Consider the following 18,013-nt stretch of genomic DNA (forward strand, 5'->3'; position numbering starts at 1 on the left):
TGAGGGTACACGATGTGAGTCCTCATACCCTACAAAGGCTCTGAGGAAGGAACACACTGGAATGTTCCAAGGATGGAAAGATGGCCTTTGTGGCCACTGGGGGTGAACCCAGGGTCGAGAAGAGCAGGCCACCAGGGTAGGAGCTAGATCACGTAGGGCCTCGTGGGCCTGTGAGAACTGTGGCTCTGCTGTGCTCGGGGAGGAAAAGGCCCAGAAGGCCCTGAACAGGGTGCCCTTGGGACCTTGTCCCCATCCTCACAGCCATGTGGAAACGGAGGCCCCTTGCAAGGTGCTGAGACCCTGCTGACGTTCAGGCTCACAGCTCTGCTCCTCTGCCTCCACCCGCCTCCAGTGAGCAGGGACCACCCCCCTCCAGGTACAGGGAAAGAAGTGAGAATGGTGGTGCGTGTGTTCAAGTCCCCTGAAGTCATGGGCTACATATCTATGCCTCTGTGCCTCCTCAGCCATCGAACAAGGTGACGATAACCTAGTGGATTATTTGAAGTCTGAATTCTGTGATCCCTGCATGGTGCCATCCTAGGCCCTGGTGGTGACATGGAGTGCACCCATCTCAGGAGTTCCTGCTCTTCTTTGTTCTTTCTCTAGGCTCTGGGCAGGGCCCGGGACATCTGCTGACAGTGGAGGCAGTGGTATGGGAAGGACTGGGTGGAAAGTGGCTCCCAAAGTTACAGGGAAGACACCTGGCAGGGCTTTTGAGGTCCAGGGTGCCCCATGGCCGAGTCCACATTGGTTAGCATAGATCTGCCCTCATCATCCCTGGGCTAAGACGGGGGATCTGCAGAGCATGGGCAATGATGGGGCCGCAGAGCTGAAAGGTGGGGTGGTGGCAGGGAGTGGGGGAAGCCAAGCCCAGGACAATGCCTGTCTGTGCTGGGAGAGGACCAGAGCCTGGCCTCTGGGCTGTGAAGCCAGGGGCTTGCCCTCCCTCCTCAGTGCTCTCAGGGTTTCAGGGCCCTCTGTCTTGGAATTCACCTCATGCCTTTCTCCCGCTGTCCCACCCTCCTTGCTGACCTCCCCACAGACTGCATGGGATGGATGGGTCCTCTGGGTTGCCACCCTGCTATCAGTGGACTGCGTGGAGACAGATGGAAAGAGCCAGCCTTCTCTCCAACCCATGCTTTCTGTGTCAGCAGATTTGGAGGATGCTCAGGCTCGTGGGGCTGAGTTCCAGCCCAGGGCTGTGAGCTTGCAGGCCACTGAATCACACTCCTGACCTTTGTGGTTTTGTGTTTCTGCAGCCACATGAAGACCTGGGAGCCCTGGGAGATGAAGTTCGGCTGTCTGCTCTTCTGACGGGCCTATGCAGGTTTTGTCTTAAACGGTGTCAAGACCCTGGAGATGGAGATGCCGTGGCAGCCCATGCTACATGGCCACCAGCACCGTCCACATGGCACACCGGGACTGGGAGGACGCGGCCTGGCGGGAGCTGCTGGAGCAGAGGCTGGGGATGAGCCCCACCCAGATCCAGGCCTTGCTGCAGGACGGGGTAAAGTTCAGTCATGGAGTGATCATGGGTAAGTGATGCCCTGCCTCCTGCTGCCCGCATGGCCCCCAGCACTGCCCTGGATCTTGGCCGGATTGTGCTTGTTTGTTTTCTGTTGAACTAGTTTATGAGGTTGGGCATGGCGGCTGAGGTTTCTTCAGAGGGACAGCAAGGGTCCCTGGGCTGGGAACCAGCTGCCCGAGGTGCCTGATCACCACTCTGGGCCTCAGTCCCCATTTGTGCTTGAGGCAGAGGTGGGTCCAGGTCTGCACGTGGCACTTGTCTGTGTGTCTGTGTCCCCACGTGTGTCTGTGTGCCCGGCAGAGACCGTGAGAGGCAGTGAAGCACCCAGCCTGGGTTCCATACCCACACTGCCTGAAGCAGGGCCTAAGCAAGTCCCCTGACTCCCCAGGGGTGAGGCCCCACAGCAACACCTGTCTGCTGGTAAATCCCTTGGGGACCTGATATCTGCTGGCCCCCGCTGGGGCCCTCCTGCTCTGTCCCTGTGGCCTGCAGTGGGCAGACTGAGAGTTGTCCGTGGCCTGGTGGGTTCATGGGGCACCAGGCCTCTCCCTTTCATTTTGCTCCCTCCCTCGCTTGGCCTCGCCGTGAGTTCCCTTTGCCGAGGTGAGCCCGTCTGAAATGCTCAGCCAGAGGACCCAGTTCACCTCGGGTTCCCTCCATGATACGGTCTTAGTCTCAAGCAGGTGCAACTTTGAATGACCTTGTTCTCATTCTGTGTCCTGTCTTTGCACACATCTCGTGGTCATCGGGGGCATTTTGCTGTGCCTAGAAAACCTAGGTCCCGACTAGGTGGAGGAGCTGGAGAATCAAGGCCTGCTACCCTACCTGCAACAGAAGTACATGACTGCGCTTGCCAACCCCGCTGGCTGCTGCAGCCCATCGATGGGAGGGGCAGGAAGGACATCTTCCAGGTGAACATCCTCCAGCACCTGATCCTCTTTGGGCAGGAGGCCTGTCCAGACTGGGCTCTCAAGAGGAAAGTGACCGAGAGACCAGACATGCTGATAACATGCAGTCACCATTGTGCTCGGACTTGCCCATCTGGTTCTGTCTGAATCGGCCCTGTGCTGTGGTGCCCACTTGGCGCGGGGCTGGGGGCAGGGACTCCCCTCATGTGATGCTGCTCTGGAATCAGTGAGAGTCTCTGGGACTTTGACCTTTATGAATTGATGGCGTTGCCAGTTGTTTTGGCCCTGCTGGATCTGGGTGGTTGAGAGAAATGTGTTGTGGAAACAGGTTAGTGTTTTTCCCTCTCTGTTCTGGTCCAAAGTCCTGGATGTTGGAACAATGACCAGGGGGTGATGGGGGAAGGCTGGGGGCAGGGCTGCACATTGGCAGGCAGAGAGGCCCACAGGCCCAGAAACAGGCCACTGGTTATCCTTGCACGTGACCCTTGTCCTACTGTAAAGTGTCCCTTGGCTCTCAAACCATGTGTGTTGGACACAGTGCCTGGCTGCCTCACGCCCAAAGAGAGGCTCCTAAATACAGCTGTGAGGGCAGAGCGACTAGGGCTGGTGTTCACCTTGTGGAAACCTTGTACTTGTCTTTGGGTTTGGGGTAATGTGTTTGCAAGGCACTTGGCGGCTGGCGTGACCCTGCTTTCCAGTGAGTCTCCTGGGGAGGCCCCTGGATAGGGAGCTGGGACACTCAGCTGCTGATCAGAAACTTGTGGCATCGTTGGGGGACACTTGAGGATCTCTTCTGCTTCAGGGTGCATGACTCATGGAAGGTGACACCCCAAAGGTCGGGAGCCCAGTTGGGCCGTCTGCTGAGTGGCAGGCAAGGCCCAGGGACCTGTCCGTCCTGGGCTTGCCTCAGCACTCGGCTCATGAGTCAGATGCTTGGATGAATCTGTGAAATGCTGCTGTTTCAAATGAAAAGGGACCGTGGGAACTGGACCAAAGCCTCCATGGGGCGTGGGCTTCCAGCCTTTTCTGGCTCATCTTGTGCCATGTGTGAATACAATGGACAGATAGAAAGAACACAGACTCGCAGTTCTTGTTTGATTGTTTATTATCTCCACTGGAGTTTTGCTTTACTTTATTAGAGCCAGAAATCTATTTTGATTACAAAAGAGTGCTTTTGAGTGTCCCTAGGGATCTGGCAGCTCAGGGATTGGGCTTGTTCTTGACCTGCTCACAGAGGGCACACTTATAATCTGAGGATTCTCCCTGCTCCTCCTTTGACTCAGGGGTTTCGACTGGGACCATGACTGAAAAGAGCGCCATCAGGATGGAGTAACAGGTTGAAAGGTTGTTGCTGACCCATGAAAAGACTCTGGGATTCTTGGCCTCCGGAGGAGAATTCAATCCGGGGCCAGAGACAAGGCTTGATCGCTCAGAGCTTTTGTGTAATAAAGTTTTATCAAAGTATAAACGAGATAGAGAAAGCTTCTGACATAGGCATCTGAAGGCGGCAGACAGAGTTCGCCCCTGCTAGTTTTTAGCTGGATGTTATATAGTCACTAGCAGTCTGTTAATGAAAGAAAGGAATGTCTTAAAACTCAGAATGGCACCAGGCCTCTCATCCATAAGATGTATTTTGGGATACTCTTGGCACCAGAGGAGTCATCCCAGGCCATAAAGCGATTGACTTGAATCTTGTAGAAGGGCAGATCACCATACAAATAGTTTCGTTTACATAGGTTAGGGGAACAATGTCTGAGTATAACATAATGGTTTGTCAAGTCAGTTCTGAGCCATTAGAGTCTGGGGTAAATGCATAGTATGTTAATACAGCTTGAGACAAGCATTTCCATAAGAAAAATGCATTGGTTAACTCAAGGTTTGAGAATAGTCAACTTCAGGTGGAACCAGGTGTCATTATGGCAACACAGTATTTTAAGAGAAACCTCCTTTTAAAATTTGTGTCAGTTCAGTTCAGTTCAGTCGCTCAGTCATGTCCGACTCTACGACCCTGTGAACCACAGCACGCCAGGCCTCCCTGTCCATCACCAACTCCTGGAGTCCACCCAAACCCATTTCCATTGAGTCGGTGATGCCATCCAACCATCTCATCCTCTGTCTGCAGGAGCAAGGAGGAGACTGGGAGCGAGGAGGTTGAGGTGGATGCAGCCTCCCCCGCCTCAGCCCCCAAGAGCTGCACATTCACCGGGCCCTGGGCCTCGCCTGGATCCTAAAGGTCTTCCTTGGGCTTGCTCAGCTCAGTCATCCTGACCACGAGTGTGATGCCTGGGATCAAACCACAGACAGGAGTGAGGCAGGGGAATAGATGGGGATGATGGGCCTGGGGGAGAGAGGGGTTGTGAGTGGCCTCGGCTGAGAAATGCATCCTTAGTGGTCTGACACAGACCACTTACAGGTCTTCCCTTGAGGGGTGCTTTCAGACCTCACAGGGGCATGCCTCTGGGGCGACCAGTCCCCTGGCTGCCTGAAGGAGGATGTGAGGTGGCTCCCCAGGGTGCAGACAGCACAGTCCAAGATTTCTGGGGCTGACAAGGTGTGAGGGTTAGGCCCTTGTGGGGTCCCCTCTATTCTGGGAAGGGAAGCCCTGTTGCACACTTAGGACACCCTCCTTACTTGACTCCTAGCACTGGCTGGACCTCCCCTACTCTCTGACCTCAGGACATGGGCCTCAGACTTCTGCCTTTGCCTTCTGGTTCCTGTGAGAAACATGGAGGGGGCACCTCAGCAGTATCCTGTGGCATAGCCCTGAGCGTTCTGGGATGGTACAAGGGGTGGACTCTGTGAGGTCCTCCCAGTTGTGCGGTGGGAGGTCTCCTTGGGGTTCCCTTGTAATGTTCACCTTTCCCGTGGCACAACCTGGTCCCTTCCCTCTGGGGGCCTGCATAGAAACTCAGAAAAAGAACAGAAAGTGCAAAAGAGCCCCACATGTGGCCACACCTGCTCAGGGCCTCCCGTAGGCCCTCAGCTCCTCCTGACATCCTGCCTGTCCTTCCAGCACTAACCACAGAGGTGGGGGTCTGCTCAGTCCTCCCTCGGGGTCGGGGAAGCCCACCCTCTGTGGACCTGAAGCCTCAGCCTTCCGCCTGATCACCTCAGGTCTCGAGGTCCCTAAGCCAGAGGTCAAGAAACTGCTCACCCTGTTCGCCCCACTCTGCGGCCTCCAAGACCCCCATCAAAGGCGAGGATCCCTCCTCATGTTAGGGTCTAACTGCCTCATTCCTTCCTCTCATGGAGGCTGGGCTCCAGGCAGGATGCAGGATTATCCTGTCCTCCATTTTGAGGCCCTCCCTCTCTCATGAGGCCCCCAGTCTCTCTGAGACCTGCATGTGAGGAAGGCAGACGGGCCTAGTGTGCTCTTCTCACCTCAAGGGCTCCCACGTATGACTTCAGGGGCAGGGATCTCTCGGGTTCCATCAATCCTCCCTCAGGGTCCTCTCAGTTCTCCTCAGGCACCTCACCTTGCCCCCGGGCAGGACCTGGATTCATGCCTCTCCCCAACTGAAGCCTTGTCCCTTATACCAGGGCCCCAATCTCTCGAAGACACGGATGTCAGGAAATCCGACCATGCCTGTTTCACTCATTCTATTCCACTGTTGCCCTGGACTGACAACGGAGATGGGCTTCTCTGAGGTGCCCTCTGATTGGGGTCCATGGTCCCCTAGTCCCTCCTAGGATCCTCAACTTGACACCCCGCAGGACCTGGGAAATTGTCTTCCTGAGTCCCCACCTCACATGTGAGGTCTCAGTTCCACTCTCCTTCTGCTCTTCACTTTGACTCTCAGCAGGTCTGAGCACCATCCTCTGTCCCTGACCTTGCTCCCCTTAGAACCAGGCCCTCCCTAGCCAGGACCCCTGAGAAGCAAGCGGGAGTAGGGGGCTCATTCCTACAACCCTGCCGTGGTCTCCCAGGGCTGAGAGCAGTGTCGACCTGGATGTCCTGGGGCCCCAGAGGGTTCTACCTTGACTCCTAGCATAGCTGGGTTCCTTCACTCTGCTGACCTGAACCCGGGCACCTGACCCAGGCCCTCACCTCTCCCCTCCCAGCGGGATCAGTGACATTACATCTGGACACCACGCCCCACAGTCATCCAGGGCTGTCAGCAGGGCTGCACGTGCACCCCCTGGGGACCCTCAGTCTCCTCTGGTCCTCACCTCGAGTCTCCACAGCACATGGGCCCCTCCCTCTGCCCACCTGAGACTGGCCCCAAAGACCAAGCCTATGACTCCCTGAGTTAACTGACAAAGTGGGGGGGGGGGGCGGTGTGGAGACTCAGCCTGACAGCCCAGACCGGGGCCCCCAGGAGTCCCAGTTGGGCTGGAGTTGTGTTTCATAGGATCCTCTGTTCCGGGGTGACTGGACCCCATTGTCCTCTCTCAGGAGGGCACCTCGTTAACCTTTGAGAGAAGGCTGCAGTCCTAGCACAGATGCTGGATGGGGGGTGCCCATGACCTTGGGGGAGCACCGGGATCCACTCACCTTCCCACCAGGGCCCCTCAGTGTCACCACACTTTGGAAATTTTTGTATAAATGATGTTTTAGCTGAAGAGTGTGGGCAGCGGCAGGTGAGTTAGCAAGAACTCAGCAGCCTGGAGATGGCCTTGGCCGCTCATAGTGACTTCACACTTCTCCTCTCTGGGGCATCCCCAGGGTTGTCTCCTGGTGGTTCTCTTCGGCTGGTCTGCATGGATGCCCCCCCCCCCCCCCCCGCCATGAGCCCTTCTTGTGCAGAGTGGCCAGAGGGTCACTCGGGGGCCACAACTTGTGAGTCGTGGGTTCAGAGTCCCCACTGGTCGGGCGACTTTAGACTCTTCCCCCAGGAAGGAGAGATGTTCAGGAGGAGGGTGGGTCGCTGCCCTGCCCTGCCCTTGGGGCCTCTGAGGGCCAACTGCAGTTCGGCCCAGCCTCCACGATAGCCTGGCTGCCGTCTCCCCTCTACAACTCCCCAGAGCAACGCTCAGAGGCTGGAGGTGCTGCCTGAGTGAGGCTTGAGCATCCCCAGGTTTGCTGAGGGTGGGGGCATGCAGAGCTCATCATCTGAGGGGTTTGCATTGGGCCTTGGGAGGCCCCCTGGCCATGACCTCAGACCCTGGAGATGGGGACCTTCCCTTCCTTTCCAGAGGCTCAGCAGATGGCTGAGCACCTTGCTGCCCAGTCACAGGCCTTGCTTGTGGGGTCGGGCATTCACAAGACACAGGCCGTGGGGACTCATCACCCTCCCCTGGCAGTTTGTAGCTCAAGTCATCCCAGGGCCTTGGTTCTTGACAGTTCCCAGGGAGTCCCAGGCGGTTCCTCCTGCAGAGACCTGGCAATCCAGAGCACTGCCAGCTTTGCTCACCACAGGCTAAGCCTTGTTTCTGTCATCCAGAAATCAGCCTCTTCCAGCCTCCCCACCTCATCCATGTCTGGCCATGGCACCTCCCTTTGTGAAGGGACAGAGCAAAGGAGCACAGGGGAAGAAGGGGCCACTGAGGACCCAAGATGAACACTGGGCCGAGGGAGGCTCGGGCAAAGCTGGTAGGAAGTGAGTTGGCCATGGATCACTGGCTCCCCAGGGTCTTCCTGGTTGGGCCTCCAGGGTCACCGTTACCTATTTGGAGCCCTTGTGAGGCAGGCCCCCTCTCTGAGACACCCTGTCTGGTTAAATTGCATTTCCACTCTCCTAGACACTGTCACCTGTTCGGCCCTGGGGACTGAATTAAACCTGTGCCTCTGGAGCTGCCTGGCCTCGCTGGTGACCTGGGCATGTGTGGGGCTTGAGACAGTTTGATTGTCCAGGGCCAGCTCATCAAGACCATGCTCCCTCCCTGCAATCCTGTGTGACCTCAGGCTGCCACTTCTGCCTGGCCCAGGAGGATGTGTGCTTAGCCACTTCACTCTGCAGACATCAGTCAAAATCTACCAAGGACTGAAGTGGTGGGGGTGAAGTACCACATGGGTCTCTTTTGATATCAGGCAGTCTTGACTTTGTAAATAAAAGTTGCTTTTTGTGACAAGCAGATGACTTGTGATTGCAATCTGCACGTCTCCCCTTTCTCTATAGATTTAAAGGTAAGCAGGTGCCACACATGCTGAGGTTTCTGGGGACGTGGTCTTTAAGTAGCAGCGTCTGCATGTGATTCCAGGTCACATATGGCATATGGATGTCAAGACAGAAAAGCCAATGAAACCTTCTGAATTTAAGCATTTCCCCAGGCTGTGAACCTTCATAAGGGGCTGCATTTTGGCTTGGAATTGAGCAGCCCGGTCGGGCGTCACAGCAGCTCAGTGCTGAGGCTGACAGAGCCCTGGGCTGCATCGCCCTGTGTCACTTCTCAGGGGCCTCCTCTGCCTGTGGCAGACTGCTAACAAGGGAGACCCAGCCTTCCGGTTCCGGTAATCTGCTGTGTGCGCTCTCCCCTCCCCTGACTTTGGAGCCATTGCCTCTGCAGCACGACCCTGGAGGGCTATTTGCTATGCTCCTCAGGACAAACACTCTTTTAAGAGAAACTGCATTATAAACTGGACACCCCAGCAAGCAAAGTGTGCTGATGTGTCACACCCTCGGAGTGCTCAGCTGAAAAGGGAAAAGAAAAGAGAAACAAGAAAATGTCACCAGGTGCAGACCCTGCAATGAAGCCAAGCCTCAAGCCTGCTGTCCAGACACCAGCGAGCCCCCAAACTGAACACCTGCAGGCCTCGGGCAGAGACCACAGGCTCCAGCCCTGTGCATCTCAGGACAGTAAGGGCTCTTTTGGGGCCCCCAAGAAGGGGAGGCCTAATTTCTCCTCTTCTGTCAGGTGAGTAGCCTGCTGGATGGACAGTGTCCCTGTACCTGTGAAGTCACTCCACCAGGCTCTTGTCAAGCCCTTGATGTGTCTTTTAAATGAGTGGGTCCAGAGCATCTGAAGGGCTTCCCCAGCTGTATATGAGGTGCGCGCACTGTGCTGAGGGTGGCTGGCTATCTATTTTGCCTTCAAGGGCAAGCAGCTGCCTGAGGGGACTCAAAATGATCAGCCAGGCCCAGGATGGAGGCACTGAAGACGTGGGCTGGGCGGGAAATTCCTCATGTTATCAAGCGCTTTATTGCCGTGCAGTGTTCTGACCACAGGGCTGCCTCTACCTCTCTGAATAGGGTGTATATTTGGCGTCCTCTGGGGACGCACCTGAAGGGGGTGGGGATTACGGGAAAGAATGGCTGGAGATTATGGGAAAGAGGGGCTACCTGAGCAGTAATAGAAGGGGTTCTGGGGCTGAGCCACGATGTGCATCAAGGAGGTGCACAGAAGCACCAGCGTGGCCACTGGGAGCTGCCAGGGGGCAGGCTGAAGATCTGGGTGGGCACAGTGGTGGGGCCCACCACCATCACAGAAGGAGCCATCTGGGCAGGAGGCCAGGTGAAGCAGAGCCACAGGCTCTCGATGGGCAGGGCCACCTCCTCAGGACAGGGACTATTGAGACTGGAGTCTGTGTCCCCTAGGGCTGCCAGGCATCAGGACCCATCAAGAGGGGTGTGGCTGCTGTCCCCGGACCAGCAGCAGGGACGGCATAGGTCCTGGCCATGGCGGTGGCAGGGGTAAGATCCAGGTGGCTTGCAGTCCCGTGGGCACCCTCAGGCCAAGGGGAAAGGCCGTCCTGTGTCTGTGTGGTGTTTGGTGCAGGAACGATGCCCAGGGCTGTCCTCCTGACCTCCACCTGCCGAGATGCAGACTTATGCCCTCTCTCCTCTTCATCTGCCCCAGGAGGTGTGAGCTGTCTCTCTTAATCAGGGAATTGCAGCAGAACTGTAATGGGGGTTCACTGAGAGAGAGAGAGAGAGAGAGAGAATAGCAAAGTCCGAGTCTCACAAGACTTACTGAATCCAGCACCTGCCCGGCTAGGCCCCTGGATGCTCCCACCCAGCCATTCCCAGGCCTCATGGAGAAAGTGGGACCCTGTCCCACAGGAGGCACTGTCCCAGCTTGCCTATCCTCAACACTCATGAACTCAACATTGACTCTCGCACTTGGAAAATGACTCAGAGTGGCCCAAGAGTATTGATACAAGACCCAGAGAGGGGACTCGACATTTGCAGCGGGCAGACTGCAGAAGCTTCTCTGCTTTCTCTGCAGCTGTTGATCCCTGGCCTGCACTTCCTCGGCTGACCAGGACACTTCCCAGGAAAGGGCCTGTGTTCCCTGCACTAGACTTCTGTTCCACAGCTATGTGCGTCGTGTGCTTAGTCACTAAGTCATGTGTGACTCTTTGCCACCCCATGGACAATAGCTCACCAGGCTCCTCTGTCCATGGGGATTCTCGTGGCAAGAATACAGGAGTGGGTTGCTCTGCCCTGCTCCAGGGTATCTTCTCAACCCAGTGATAGATCCCAGGTCTTCCTCCTTACAGGTGGATTATTTCAGGTCTGAGCCACGAGGGAGTCATAGAGGCACACAAACCCCTCTCCCCACCTGCTTCCACCCAGGGACCATACGCTGGTCCCAGTCCTATCTTTACACATAGCTTTCCCGGCAGACCTGCCACCGTCCCTGGCGGCTCTGAGGTTGGCACCCACCCTGCCCCCAGGGCCCAGCAGGTACTCCCCTGCCTTTACCTTGCTCAGGAGATAGACAGGGGGCTCCTCTGTGAGCAGGTTGGTCAGGCAGAGCGAGGTGAGCAAACCCTGGCACGCTTTGCTGAATCCATACAGGCTAAGCTGGTGGATGAAGCTCTTCATACAGTCTGTCTCAAACAGCTTGTCTGAGCCCACCCTCTCCAAAAGGTTCTCTAAGAGCCCCTCACTGATGCCTATGCAAGTGCCGTCCTCCCAGAAGATGGACACAAAGCAGTGACTGTTGACGATGGTCCACCTCTTCCTGGGAAAGGGGAGGGGGAGGAGGCTGCCCTCTCCCCTCAGGCAGGGCACCACATTGGTGTGCAGCCTCTTCAACAAACGCTTTCCACTCAAAGCCAGGAAAGCACTCTCTTCCAGCAGCAGCTTGAAGCTGCGGTGGCCCGTGGGCACGGGCTAGGCCAGGGCAACTGAAAGATCCACAGGGAGGAGTGCAGCTCCCTGAGCTGAGGGCTGGAGCCCCTGTGTTTGGAAGAAAGCAAAGCCCCCCGAAGTCGGGCACCCTGTGCATCACGGGGCCCTTCTTGTCCACAACCATGTGGACTGCGGTGCATCCCTCTTTCCTGGAAAAGGGACAGTACAGTGGCCAGGAGCAGTCCAGGCTCACAAGGGTGCTTGGCCCCTCACCAAAGGCCTCTGCTTGCTCGGGGCTGACATCACAAGACAGTCATTAAGTGACCTAATAAAGGGCCGGCTGCACCCAGGCTAGTCAGAGTGCCAGCCTCCTGGTCCACGGTCATCATGGCAGTGGGCACCATGACACTAGTGCACAGGTGGGAAGTTTCAGGCCCAGCCCTTGTGTAAACCATGCATGGCATTCTGGTCCTGGAGCCCTGGGGCCAGGCAGACACATACAGACAGAGGTGTGACCCTCAAAGTCAGCCCCTCCTCTGTGTTCACGGTTGACTTGAGGGTTGTGCATGGCAACCTTGGGCTCAAACACAGGCACGTCCAGGGTGGGGGGTCCATAGTCAAGGGTACAGCCACCCGGCCCTCTGTGCACTGTTGTTGGCCAAGCAGCCAGCCCCCACACAGACCCTCTCCGGGCCCTGCCATTGGTCTGCGGGAACCCCAGGGTAGGGGCTGTAGAGAAATTGGCTAAAGTCCCAGGGACACAGGAGGAGGACAGGCCATCATCTTCTGGGCTCCACAGCCTGCCCATGTCCACCCCCGGCTGCCCTTGCTCTGCACACCGCGGTCCCAGGCACATGGCAGGGGGCAGTCACCTGAGCCTTCACACACAGTGTGGCTCCCTTTCTTGAGACCGCCATCCATGGGACCTCCATCTGGCTCTGTGTCCAGGCTGTGACAGTTGCCGTCCTGCTCTGGGGCCTGATGCTCTAGCATCAAAGAGGCAGGCATGCAGGGCAACTCACATGGGCGGTCCACCCTGTTAATGCCCTCCACTCCAACTCCGCTCCTGGGGTTGAGGATTTTCCTGAGATTTCCAGAATCAGAAATGCCTCTGACCTTGAGGTATCAGCCAGCTGGGGCCCAGGAGCCCAGCCCAGTGGATGAGAGAGAGGGCTCAGGTGAGGAGATGCCAAAGCAGGCACCTCGGTGCTGTTGATCCCCAGCTGCCTGGCTCACCCACTGTGACCTCTGCTTCCCCACATGGGTAATCCTAGGGGCACCTGTCTCACGGGGTCCTGAGGACTCAGGGGAGGTACAGGAGGTGGTGAGGTTCCTGACACTTAAGCCTGCCATGTGGTTATGGGAAAGTGGGCTGTATCTCACAGCAAGTCTGCATAAGGACTGATCTCCCAGTGGACCTTGACTCCATGCTGGAAGCCTCCCATCATCAGTGAGGGGCTTCCTTGTCGATTCTTGCAAACTGGGGGCTGAAACAGCTCCTGAATTAAATGTCTCTAGAGACAGCTCAGGTGAGCTAGATAGAATTGCCCAGTGTTTCCCATAGACAGAAGCCCTACTCAGTGCCTCCTATGTGACCCAGGGATGCCTCAGATCCCTGAAAAGCCGAGTTCCATTTTAGACTGTCTGGGACCCCGCAAACACTCACGGCTGCCTCCTCAGCTATCAGGATTGTGGCAGGGCACGCCCTGCCAATGGCTGAATCCCCAGGCCCCGCTTCCCTCTCTGTATGTTCTGGCTGTCCCTGCATACTCCTAAGAGATGCTCAACCACCCCTTCACCCCTTGGCTGCCCATGGCAGCTTGAGGTTCCCTTTTGTTCTGGCCGAGAGACCTCCCATCTTCTTCATCCAGAAACTACTAGAGCTCACCGATGAATTCAGTGAAGTGACAGTATACAAAATCAATATGTAAAAGTTGATTCATATTTCAGTACACTAACAGTGACAAGCAGAAAGATAACTTCAGGATATTATCCCATTTACCATTAAATAATCCCATTTAACTGCATCCGAAAGAATAAACTACTCAGAAATAAACCTACCTAAGGAGGTAAAGCTTCCCTGGTGGGTCAGATGGTAAAGCATCTGCCTGCAATGAGGGAGACCCGGGTTCAATCCCTGGGTTGGGACGATCCCCTGGAGAAGGAAATGGCAATCCACTCCAGTACTCTTGCCTGGAAAATTCCATGGACCGAGGAGTCTGGTAGGCTTCAGTCCATGGGGTTGCAAAGAGTCAGACACAACTGAGCAACTTCACTTCAAGGAGGTAAAAGACCTGTACTTGGAAAACTGTAAGATATTGAGAGAAATATAACAGCACAAGATGGAAAATTATACCATGTTCTTGGATTGGAAGAATCAGTTTTGTAAGATAACTATACTACCCAAGGCAACCTACAGATCCAATGTAATCCCTACCAAATTACCAATGGCATTTTTCACATAACTAGAAATTTTCATGGACACAAAAGACCCCAAATAGCCAAAACCATCTATAGAAAAAAGAATAGCCTTGGAAGGACTTCCCTGGTGGTCCAGTGGTTTAGACTCCATTCTCTCAAAGAAAGGGGACCCAGGTTTGATCCCTGATCAGAGAACTAGATTCCACATGCAGCAACTAAGAGTTAGCAGGCTCCAACTGAGATTCACATGCCACAACTTAGAGTTCACATGCTGCGGCTGCAGGTAAAGACCCTGCATGCCACATCTAAAAAGACCCCAAGTGCCAAAACTGAGGGTTCCGAATGCCATGCCTGAGGATCCCACATGCCTCAATGAAATCAAAGATCCCATGTGCCATACCAAAGACCAGGCTCTGTCAAATAAAGTAAAAAGAAAAAAAGAACAGCACTGGAGGAATCAAGCTTCTTGAACTTAGACTATACTACAAAGCTATAGGAATCAAAACACTATGGTACTGGCACAAAAACAGACATAAAAATCAATGAAATAGGATAGAAATCATAGAAATAAACCTATGCACCTATGGTCAATTAATCTACAACAAAGGAGGCAAGAATACAGTATACAGCGGAGAAAAGACACTCTCTCCAGTAAGTGGTGCTAGGAAAATTGGACAGCTGCATGTGAAAGAATGAAATTAGAACATTATCTAACACTATATACAAAAACAAACTCAAAATGGATTTAAGACCGATGTGTAAGGTTGATTATGTAAAACTTCTGCATGAAAACATGGGCAGAACACTCTTTGACATAAATCACAACAGCCTTGTTTTTGGATCCATCTCCTATAGTAACTGAAATAACAGCAAAAATAAACAAATGGGCTTCCCAGGTGGCACTACTGGTAAAGAACTTGCCTGCCAAGGCCGAATACATAAGAGAAGAAGGTTCAATCCCCGAGTTGGGAACATACCTTGGAGAAGGGCATGGCAACCCACTCCAGTATTCTTGCATGGAGAATTCCATGGACAGAGGAGCCTGGTGGGCTACAGTCCATAGAGTGGCAGAGAGTCAGACATGACTGAAGCTACTTAACACAGCACAGGGACCTAATTAAACCTAAGAGCCACTGCATAACAAAAGAAACCACTGAAAAAAGTGAGAAGAACCTACTGAATGAGAGAAAATATTGCAAGTGATTGATGTGGGGTTAATATCCAACATATATAAATAGCTTAAAAACACAGGGTCAAAAAAAAACAACAACACAGTGTCAGTAAAAAAAAAAAAAAAAAAACCACACACACACAAACACACACTTTAACAATGGGCAGAAAAACTGAATAGAAACTTTTCCAAAGGAGATATACAGACAGCTAACAGGCACATGAAAAGGTGTTCAACATCACTAACCCATCAGGGAAATGCAAACCAAAATCACAATGAAATGTCACCTCATACCTGTGAGAATGGCTATCATCAAAAAGAACACAAATAACAAATGGTACCAAGGATGTGGCAAAAAGGGAATCTTTGTGCACTGTTGATGGGAATGTAAATTGGTGCAGTCACTGTGGAAAATAGTAGGGACGTTTCTCAGAAAAATAAATTGAGCTATGTGATCCAGCAATTTCATTCCTGGGTATGTACCTGAAAAGAACAAAAACACTAATTTGAAAAGATACATGCACCCCAATGTTCACAGTAGAATTATTTACAATTGTTAAGATATGGAAGCAATCTAAGTGTCCATCAATGGATGAATGGATAAATAAGGCATGGCGCGCGCACACACACACACACACACCACATACACATAATGGAATAGTACACAGCCATGAAAATGAATGGCATTTTGCCATTTGCAACAACATGGATGGACCTTGAGGGCAATATGCTAAGTGAAATGAGTCAGACCAAGAAAGACAAACACTGCATGATCTCACTTAGATGTTGAATTTAAAAAATAAAACAGACTAATAACCTCAGATAAGCAGATGACACTACCCTTATGTCAGAAAGTGAAGAGGAAATAAAGACACTCTTGATGAAGATGAAAGAGGAGAGTGAAAAAGCTGGCTTAAAACTCAACATTCAAAAAATGAAGATCATGGCATCCGGTCCCATCACTTTACAGCAAATAGGTGGGAAACAATGGAAACTGTACAGACTTTATTTTCTTGGGCTCCAAAACCACTGAAGATGGTGACTGCAGCCATGAAACTAAAAGATGCTTGCTCCTATATTAAAGGAAATAACAGCAAAAATTAACAAATGGGCTTCCCAGGTGCCACTACTGGTAAAGAACTTGCTGGCCAAGGCAGAAGACATAAGAGAAGAAGCTTCAATCACTGAGTTGGGAAGATAGCCTGGAGAAGGGCATGGCAACCCACTCCAGTATTCTTGCCTGGAGAGTTCCATGGACATAGAAAAGCTATGACAAACCTAGACAGTGTATGAAAAAACAGAGACACTGCTTTGCTGACAAAGGTCCATCTAGTAAAAGCTGTGGTTTTTCCAGTAGTCATGCATGGATGTGTGAGTTGGACCATATAGAAGACTGAGCACTGAAGACTTGATGCTTTTGAACTGTGGTATTGGAGAAGAATCTTCAGAGTCCCTTGAACTGCACGGAGATCCAACCAGTCTATCCTAAAGGAAATCAGTCCTGAGTTTTCACTGGAAGGACTGATGCTGAAGCTGAAACTCCAATATGTTGGCCTCCTGATGCAAAGAACTGACCCATTAGAAAAGACCCTGATGTTGGGAAATCTTGAATTCAGCAGAAGAAGGGCAGGGAAGAGGGTGAGATGTTTGGACGGCATCACCAACTCAGTGGACATGAGTTTGAGCAAGTTTCGGGAGATTGTGAATACTGGGAAGCCTGGAGTGCTGCAGTCCATGGGTTCTCAAAGAGTTGGACATGACTGAGCAACTGAACAACAACTGAATATTAAAATAGAAGAAGCTGACTCACGGACACAAAGAACAAATTAGTGGTTACCAGTTGGGAGAGGGAAGGAGATAGGGGCAAGGTAGGAATAGGGGAGTAAGAGGTACAAACTATTATGTATAAAATAAGCTACAAGGGTATATTGCAAAACATGGGGAATATAGCCAATATTTTGTGATAGCTATAAATGGTGTATAACCTTTAAAATTGTAAATAACTATAGTGTGCATCTGTAACATATAGTTCTGTATAACCACTATACTTAATTTAAAAAGTGAGTTTTCTTAATTGGTTCTGGGGTTTCTAGAATTAGCTCTGTAATCTGATTAGGATTAAAGGTGCTAATGATTCTGTACTAAAGACAGCATCGATAGTCTATGGCAACAGATATATGGAAAATATCTCCTTTGGATATGCCTGATGAACCACTTAAAAGAAGTGCTGGATGCAAGGTGTTCTGTGACTGTGTATATGATACTTATGAACATTTTTGGAATATTGAAACATATGATGAGCTTTCTGGTTGCCCCCAGTGTAGTTGGAAAGAGTGGTGAAAGAAAAGGATTAGCTCAGTTTACAGTAAAAGACCCAAAAGATTCTATGTGTACCCATAAGGAGACATGAATCTCCTATAGATACAGGGTTGAGATTGCTAATGATCACATGCAAATGCTCATCATTCAACTGGTTGAATTAGACTTGAACTTGAATTCTGCCCCTAGAGTTTCCAGTTAAAATGAGGGCCCTGACTTAGAAAGAATGGGATTCTGTACATTGTGATACAGCTGTGTGGGAAGACCCTGATGAAGCTGGGGACACTGAGCCCATTGAGTCTGGTGAGTCATTCTTGCCAGTAGAAGAATCCTCCCCACTGTCTGTGGGAAGCAGCCTCCTGACCCCAGTGGGATCAGCCTCCCCATATAAAGCTAGATCAGGCCAAAATGATTCACTAAGCATAAATTCTGTATTTAATATTGCAACTCAGGGAGTTAGAAAGGGCTCTTACTAGTTTGTCCGGTTGGTTGAACTATGCGCCAAAAGTTGACCCACAGTGAGTGGAAATGTCAGACCTGTGTTGGTTTAATACAGAGGAAGCCATTCAGAGGTTTATGGAGATTTGACTGTTGGTGTGGATTTGTCATTTAACACCTGTTCACCCATACTGGGAGAATCCCAAAGACATGCCTTTTACCAAGACTGTGAGGGGAGCCACTTGAAGAACTCTGTGATTGCTCTTCTCTG

The 18,013-nt window shown here is 52.5% G+C and overlaps 1 pseudogene; it reads left to right on the forward strand.

Moving 5' to 3' along the window:
- The first annotated feature begins 1,287 nt into the window (after positions 1 to 1,287).
- The window catches only part of LOC122690368, a 59,387-nt pseudogene continuing 42,661 nt past the window's right edge, over positions 1,288 to 18,013 (forward strand).

This window comes from Cervus elaphus, chromosome X (assembly GCF_910594005.1).
Source record: "Cervus elaphus chromosome X, mCerEla1.1, whole genome shotgun sequence".
NCBI lineage: Eukaryota > Metazoa > Chordata > Mammalia > Artiodactyla > Cervidae > Cervus > Cervus elaphus.